We start from the raw sequence: 6,942 nt of genomic DNA, 5'->3' as shown, positions 1-6,942 counted from the left end.
TTTCCTAAATTGGGGGGGGGGGGCAGGGTAAAAATCGGGTACGAAACGTGCTCTAAATTAATGCAAATTCGGATGGAAAAACTTCTAGTATGGTAATTCCTGGAGAAATCTGGCTCAGTTACTCCAATTAACTGTACCGGTTTGTTACAAACGGTTATTTAACTGCAATTGCTGCCAAACAAGTTAGTGTGCATTCCTGCAGACGTGTCAATGAGGGCAGTTTGTTAGGTAAAAATCGGGTTTCACCCTAAGGCGGCAACCTTCAGTTCAGGGTGCAAATTCCAGGAAGAATCGGGTTAAACCCTAATACCCGTATTCACCAACCGACTTAAACCATCGGTTTAGTGACGTCGGGTTTAAATCGATCACGTGATCTCTCCTGCTCTGAAGCGCTTTCCAAACGGTTGACCACAACGCATGCGCATTATTCACATTGTCACGAGATGGTTGAGGGAAGAGAGGGAAAGTAGCAGACGACAGGAAAGATTCCAAATGAAGGAGGAGGCTTTCGTTTTTTTTTTCTTGTTTTAGTTTTGTTTGTTTTGCGCTCTACGAGAAGTTAGCAAGAGAAAATCTAGATGGCGCTGTACCAGGTGACGGGGACCTGGGCTGTTACCCGTGTTGGTTAAGTTTGGGGTTAGGGTGTAGGTTTCTATGTTTGTGTTTTGTAATTGAAAGCTCGGAGACGTATGGTCGCAACAAAGGTGTTTCGTGGCGGCGTTTACCATGTTGAGGAGGTAGCAGAACGTATTCTGGCGGACGTGATCGTTGTACTTTGGTTAATGTTCGGTAGTCGGTTGTGGTTGCGTATATAACTGCAGTGGTCATCGTTTGTTGTGCGGCCTGTGCCGTCACCTGCAATAATGAAGGTGGTACATCTCTCGATCGTTGGGGCATTCCAGCATCGTGTCTTATACATGTTCGAGCCAGGTACCGTGTCGGTGTCCGCAACTTGTGTGCAAGCGCTTCATCACGGTAGGCAATACAAGCAAAAAGGAAATTGGTGCAAGAGCTGCCGTTATTCTGCATCGGACTCTCACATGCATCAATTACTGTTGTGGTGTTATGGTTTGATGTTCTTTGCAGTGTGTCACAAACTTGCAACGCCTAACAGCACCTCTTCGCTTGCTGTGTTTCTAAAGCCGCACGCCTCATATGCAGAAGTACAGAAGTTGCAGAAGCCCAGCAATGTGTCTTACATGTTTACAAGCGTAGTGCAGTGTTCACAATGACTTGTGTGCAACGGCTTTGTCACGATGTGTGAAATAGACAAGACAGAAACAACTTGTTTCAAGACCCTGTCACACGCATACGGTGGTTTGTGGTGGTGAATGTGGTGTTTGTGTGTTGCCGTATGCCATTCTTAATGTGAAGGAAGGCGGTAACCTGGAAAGTGAGTGCGTGCACTGTGATACGTTGAGACAGCACCGTTGTGCCTTTGTGTGTGAGTGTTTGGTACAAGAGCTGTTGTTGTTTTCGTCCCCTGTGGTAGTTTAATAGTGCGTACAGCACATACCTGCATGTCTACACACAATGTACCTGACTTCTTGTAGAAATCATCATGCACTGAATAGGTTGCTCTGTTTAACTCATGAAGATTCATTTTTTTCACGATGATTGTCTCTTGCAAAGAGTGAACTACTTCACATTAGGGTGTAGTGAGTACAAAACTCACTGCACCCTAATCTGTATACTCCTCACATATCACACTAGATACTCTATACGATATCTCAACATTGCTAAAATAAAAGGCTGCGCTAATGCCCTTGCAATAAATCAGAATCCAGAATGAAACGAATCAGATTAAATAATTTATTCAGACAAGATTAACTTAAATACAAATTAGGTTCTCCTTAACTACAGGCACCAAATATCTTGTAAGGCAAGCCTTACATATACTTTCATCAGTAATACTATGCTAGTCGTTCCGACGGATTTCATATTTACGCCTATATGGTGTTATGACCTGTCACAGTAGGTTGCCAAGTACAGGACTTACACATAGGCATGTAAAATATGGGAAAGATTTATCACAGTACGTTAGAGAGCAATCTCAGTGTAATATTATGTGGCGAATAGGAGCTCTAAGGTGTCTTCGTTTAAAGGAACTGTAAAGTGAATTTCAACCCAGGGTTATCTTATGATTTTATGAAAGCCTAGGAAGAGTACATCTCAGTTACGAAATATTTCTTTTTAAATCCCTTCTTTCTTTGAGTAATCGAATTTCAAAGATTGCATTCGAGCGCAAAGCTAAGTACTCCCTCAGACACAACACTGGGTTGGCTCGTGTCGGCTACGGCTAGTCTCGCTTTTCTAATCCGCCTCCCGGTCTGTGGCGAAGGCGTAATGTTGTTTTGAGGTCCACGTCGTGTGATGTTGATTTTTCCAAACTTGAATGCCCTCGAGCTTGCGATAGTCCAGCAGTCACGCCCGCAAAACGGTTGTTCGTACGAGTGCACGCGGTAGACGCAGTATGACACGACATCATCCGCAGAATCGTCGACGGAGGATGAATTACCGTCATAGCAGTCACCTAGCCGCCGTGGGAAACACTCTTCATGTGTAATGAAAATGTTGAGAACCTCGCAGCGGAAATATGGCATTGCTCTTTCGGTTCAGGTGTCCTTGTGGCAGATGCATGCTGATGCCGACGGCAGAAGAATGCCTTTGTTGCCGCGAAATGAGACGTTACTGAAGCAGCACAGCGGTTGCATTTCAAGAAATCTGTACTTTAAAATACTGTGATTGAAGACTGAGTTGCTCCAGGTATCCTCTGCTACGTGAGAGGAAGCGACGAGTACGCTGTTAAGAGGAACAGCAAAGTGAACAAGTGAGTTCATCCATGTGTGCCTTCGATTTGTTAGTAGTTAAGTTACATATCATAATTTTACGTTGTCCATGATACATGCAGGAAGTTTTGGTACGTTGCCTACAAACAGTTTACCAGGTGGCTCTGGGGACCATTAGGAAAGCTGAAAGCACTGCAGAAAAGTCCTCGAAGCATGTGCTGTACATGCCATAAGGGAAAACTTTCCTTCTGAGGCATACAAAGGTTTTTGCCTTTTTGACGTGTGACGCAGTAGGTGCTGTCTGACCATGTATATGTCTGTTTGCTTTCACTGAGATGAAGCTCTCAATTTTCTTTCAGGTGCTTGAAGGCAGCATTAAATGCCTCCCATCTTGACAGCAGTACACTGGATGGTTTGATCGTGAACACTGCTTTATCACAACAGTATCCCTTTCATGAACAATAGAGGTCTGCCATATACCCTTCTGGAATAACCAGACAGCCGTTACACAGTAAAATACATTCTACAGACATCAAGGCTTGTAATGTTGCTTTATTGATCACTGTGTTTATGAATGAGCATACAAGAGATAGCAGTAAACAGGCAAACAATGAAGGAGAACATCCCCATACTGTATTCATATCAATTTGCAAGTGCTACTTCACACCAACCAGTAACGCAATGTATGTATGCTTTTTTTTTATTCTGTGCAGTGCACAGGTGTTTGCCGCAAACACGTTCCAGTCCATAAGCTCTAAGAGAACATAGGCTATCACCTTGCCTATAATTGATTTATATATTGATATAGATATATACCGATTCAGCTGCGATCGTATCAAGGGTCCATTTCTACGTTCCACATTGCAACACTAGAACCCACAAAACATTTTATGTATGTGGTAACAGTTACAAGAAATCGCCTTCTTTGAGGCTTCAGATTGTATATAACTCCCATTCCGGGGTTTTTGATCTGTTCAGTGGTGACCTATTTGGGGTCGTACGCCAACTTCGATGCCTCCTTCATGATGGGTCCAAAGCTAGGCCAGTTGTTGTCTCGCCATCTACATGGTTTTGTCTTTGTCGTAGTATTTGTTTTTATTTTATCGTATGTAATTATGGCGTTTTAATTCATTTCTTTGTATTGACTGTCTGTATGGTGCACCATTAGGGAGGCCCTCTGGCCATTCATGGGCACCAGAAAAATAGAAATAAATAAATACATAAATATAACACCTCGCGTTCATAACTTTATCAGTATAAGAAGGCCTTACATGGGGTCATGCCAATCAATAGTGGCTTCTCTTGAGAGGCATACCTATCGTTGACAAAAATTTTAGACCTTTTCTGTGTCTGTGCACATCCATCTTTGCAACACTTTCTCAATTTCTTATTATAAATTTCCCATGTTTTCCCTCATACCAGTCCAATTGCAGCCATTGGTACGGGCTCAGGCCTTTTGCAGACCGCTACTATTTCACTGTAGCTCACATCTTTGCAAGTTGTTGGTGTTTCACTCCTGAGGTGATCTACATCCTCTGCGAAGATAAGATATGGTCATGGCTAAGTGTCTTCCCTATGCTCTTTATATCGAAACATGGCCCCTCATGGCTGTCATGGCTGTTGAAAGCGTGCCAGGTCAAACCTAGACACATTATCTCGAAGCTTCTATACATTGTTTCCTGAATGACAGCTGATTTGTATACGTAAGCTCATACTTCTCCACATGCTAAGTAGAAGCTCTGCATTTCCCTCAGAATTGGAACTACACCTGTAAAGGTGGTTACAAGTACGCTGCATCCACTGGTTTAGCTCAGCACGTGCACGGCACTTGATTGCAGGTTCGAGCTTTTTCTTAACTCATCGGTATCTTAGCCCTCTGTTACAAGGTCCTCTTGTGGACTACATCGCCACTAAGCATTCCTGAGCATGGCATTTGCATATTGCAATTGTACAAGCTTGTTCTTTTTACCTTTTACTACATGTACCTTTTATGTCATTGTTGCAGATAGAAGTATTGTAACTGAAAATTCAACTACGCAATGCCTGTGTGCCTTGTTTTGTATTATTTTTTCGTGCCCTCAATACTTTCTAACAAGAATTTGGATTTCCTCCTCACTACCTTCTTTATTCCCTTTCTCTAATGTACATCAGTATAAATATCTGTACCATGTGTGTCTGTATCATACCTAATGAAGGACAGACTCTATTCGAAAGCTTGTGTTTCAGTAAGATTATTTGGATGTTTCAGTCTCTCATGACCGTGAGTTGATAATCCTACCTGTGTCGCGAAATGGAGCCTGCGACCTTTCTGGTAGGTGTTGTAGGTGAGGTATGTTGAGATGACTTCAATATTAATTAGCTCGAGTAACCACAGAACTGGTCAACAGCAAATACTACAAGGTGTCATTTGAATCTGTGAAAACATAAGGCACTATGAATTCACACCTTGGCTACACTGGTCCCATTGAAAAGGATTGTGCAGGACAGCAGGATGTTCCCTGCAGCCATCTTGTTGACTTCTGGCCGACGTTGTTGTGTTCACTTGGGCACTCTGCTTTTGTGGTGAGAAGCGTGACGCGAACATCAGTGGCCTCTTTGTGAGATGCACCGGAAGTTCTGAATATGATGCACATTTGATGTACTTCTTCTGGTCTGGTGAACCAGAGGGCACAACACTGCAAAGTAGAAGATATTTTGGTATCTGCAAACTTGTATCAGCAGGCCATTCAAAACTGTTGTCTTCAGATTTCCAGAATGACTCAACAGCTGGTTCCACCAGTGGTGAAGATATCGTCATATCATGCACCTGCAAGGCATGCAGAAGTTAAAATGTTAAACAAAACAAGAGCTTGACCCACCTGTGAGCATGAGTGTGTATGGACCATAGATGTTGAATTCATCACTGGATAAAGGTTGAGAGGTGTTGACGGTAAATCATGCGTTGACACCCTTTTACTTCTGAGTTTCACATTCTTGTCAGTCACGATGGAAGCCTGTGTCGCTGATATGAATGAAGAATGCAGTCAGTATCTATAGCGCATAATTTATTTGACACTTATATTCTACTGCGAGAGCTCGGGGCTGCCCAGGGGAAGGGGGATATTGCGTTTGGTACATTACGCAGCGTAGGCATCACAAAAATCGATTTGAATTTCAGGTGAACCACACATATGTATTATTCGTGTGTATCGGTACATACATACCTCATCTGCACTGGTGTTCGCATCCTCAGACGTCACATGTTGAAACACTGGTGTCGGGGTCGGGGCTGCCGTCCGTGTGAGAAGTTTTCGACCATCCGCTGCTACCATTTCGTACGAGTCGTCAGAGAAATGGGTTGAGCAAATACGGCGTGGCTCACGAACGTCTTGACCAAGCGCTTGCAACAACTTTCGTTTCCGTGCATTTTCCATTGGAATCTTGTGGTACACAACGTCCCTTGTCCAAAGAGCACACTTGGTGTATCCCCGAACATTACAGCAGATACCTGGCATCGTCTCAGGTGAAGCTTTGTTCAATTTCGGCACGAAATGAACTTTTTTGCGTACACAAACCTCGCAAGGCCGCAATAAACGCCGTCGCCGTGCAATATGGTTGGGAGGAGAGAAGACAGAGGGCGCTGACCGCGCTGACGGTATTTTGGTATACTGTTTCTTCGATATTTTGAAGAATTGTCTCGGTAATTCTTGTGATTCTAAAAGTAGTGTTTATTGGAGATTAGTAGCGGGTCGTAAGTTCATTGTGTATTACTTAGGTATCATGTGACAGGAGTACTCCCATCATGACTTTTTTAGCTGTTACGGGGCGCAACCTACCGTCCGATTTAATTTTTCTAATTTATGTTGTGTAATAATTAACCCGCTTTGAGTGCTTAGGCTCTATGTGAGGCATCACACAGGCAAACACTACCAGGTCACACACAGAAACAGGGGGGTCAAATTTCACTTTACAGTTCCTTTAAGTTTTCTTCTGGGGTACCTTTGGAGCACAATAACGCTCAACAAGCAAGACCTAACATACACGAGGTCCGTGCGACCTCGTGCATGTTAGGCCTGAGCTTCGGTGCAACAACACTCAACAACCAGTTCATGTATCTGGATGATGAGTGTTGTGCCGAAGCTCATGCTTTCTTTGTCATGGATCTAGTCTACCA

The 6,942-nt window shown here is 43.4% G+C and overlaps 2 long non-coding RNA genes across 2 annotated transcripts; one reads left to right on the top strand and one right to left on the bottom strand.

The window, feature by feature from the left end:
* The first annotated feature begins 2,125 nt into the window (after positions 1 to 2,125).
* LOC135376928 (uncharacterized) lies at positions 2,126 to 3,868 on the top strand. The gene is made up of 3 exons (XR_010417913.1): positions 2,126 to 2,830; positions 2,912 to 3,052; positions 3,149 to 3,868. It is a non-coding gene; the product is annotated as an uncharacterized LOC135376928 (long non-coding RNA).
* A 1,271-nt stretch (positions 3,869 to 5,139) lies between these two features.
* Positions 5,140 to 6,726, bottom strand: LOC135376930 (uncharacterized). Its single transcript, XR_010417914.1, has 3 exons — positions 5,993 to 6,726; positions 5,648 to 5,790; positions 5,140 to 5,595 (listed from the first exon to the last, which is right to left on the bottom strand). It is a non-coding gene; the product is annotated as an uncharacterized LOC135376930 (long non-coding RNA).
* Positions 6,727 to 6,942: the final 216 nt, after the last annotated feature.

This window comes from Ornithodoros turicata, unplaced genomic scaffold (genome assembly GCF_037126465.1).
Source record: "Ornithodoros turicata isolate Travis unplaced genomic scaffold, ASM3712646v1 ctg00001384.1, whole genome shotgun sequence".
Lineage (NCBI taxonomy): Eukaryota > Metazoa > Arthropoda > Arachnida > Ixodida > Argasidae > Ornithodoros > Ornithodoros turicata.
The sequence above is the reverse complement of the archived record's forward strand: the minus strand, read 5'-3'. Positions and strand labels throughout refer to the sequence as shown.